Genomic DNA, 1411 nt, shown 5'->3' with positions numbered 1-1411 from the left:
GCCTAAGGGTTGGGTGGCGGGGGACAGGTGTTTTGTTAGTGCTGTAGCCCCTGGTTACTGCACTAACCTATGACTCCCTACATTCTGCCTACACTTTGTAAGTCTCTCTATATGAGATTCTCCTTTAAATACTTAGTTTGACTTTGCTTTTTATTTCTTACTGTAGGACCTCAATCCCTTAATGTATCTTCATGTTACTGTTTAAATAGTAATTTCTTGAGAACAAAAGATATTTACTAATTTTTTTGGTGGGGGGAGCAAATGATTTTTTTTTTTTTTTTTTTACAAATACACCAAAGAATCATGCAATGCTGTCAGCATTGGAAGCAATCCTGGACCACAACTCAGCACATTCCATTGCAACTGGTCCTGTGATGGCAGAATCTTTTATCTCGCCTTTATTGTTTACTATGACCCCAGCATTATCTTCAAAATAAAGAAACAAACCATCTTTTCTACGGTATGGCTTTTATTGCTGAATTACCACCGCTGGATGTACCTTCTTTCTGAGCTCTGCTTTGCCTTTCTTGACTGTGGCCATCACCATGTCACCCACACCAGCAGCAGAAGTCTATTCAGTCTTCCCTTGATCCCCTTCACCGATATGATATACAGATCTTTGGCTCCTGTGTTGTCAGCACAGTTGATCAGGGCTCCAACTGTAAGACCCAAGGAAGTCCGGAATTTCGCACCAGAGGCCCCACCACGACCTTGCTTTGACATCTTGAACGCCAGAAAGGGACAACAACAACAAAAAAGCTTTACTAGTTTTTAATTTGCACCTTTTACAGCCATAAAGTTGAGGATTTGTTGGTGGCTCAGATGGTAAAGAATCTGTCTGCAGTGCAGGAAACCCGCGTTTGATCCCTGGGTCAGGAAGACCCCCTGGAGAAGGGAATGGCTACTTACTCCAGTATTCTTGCCTGGAAAATTCCATGGACAGAGGAGCCTGGCAAGCTACAGTCCATGAGGTCGCAAACAGACAGACACAACTGAGTGACGAACATTTTTACTTTTTTTTTTTTTTCATGAAGTTGTGGATTTATAGGAGAAGAAACAGTATATAAGTTAAATAACAGTGATAGAATTGAGGTTTTGTAAGGATATATGTGGGCAAGGGCTGAGGAATTTTTCCATCTTTTACCCATACCCTGTTGGAAGTCAAGAATGCTGTGGACAAAAACTGCCAGTATTTCCAGGAGCTCACTGATGAGATGGGCCTCCACTGGCTTCTATCTCCACTGTTTTGTAGCAGCTAGAGAAGGAATGAGAATAGAGAGTGATGGCAGAGCTCTTTAAATTTTTCCCTTTTTAAAAAATTCATATCATGGCATATAAGGCGATAATCATGTTGAGTTCAGCTTTAACCTTCTTCCTTCAGTGCCTCTTTGGATACTATGGCATCAAAGTA

At 41.4% G+C, this 1411-nt stretch overlaps 1 pseudogene; it reads right to left on the bottom strand.

Annotated features, from left to right (window-relative positions):
* Nucleotides 1-251: 251 nt before the first annotated feature.
* On the bottom strand, nt 252-723 carry LOC120864448 (annotated as a pseudogene).
* Nucleotides 724-1411: the final 688 nt, after the last annotated feature.

The sequence above is a fragment of the Oryx dammah genome, unplaced genomic scaffold (assembly GCF_014754425.2).
Source record: "Oryx dammah isolate SB20612 unplaced genomic scaffold, SCBI_Odam_1.1 HiC_scaffold_5, whole genome shotgun sequence".
Classification (NCBI taxonomy): Eukaryota; Metazoa; Chordata; class Mammalia; order Artiodactyla; family Bovidae; genus Oryx; species Oryx dammah.
The sequence above is the reverse complement of the archived record's forward strand: the minus strand, read 5'-3'. Positions and strand labels throughout refer to the sequence as shown.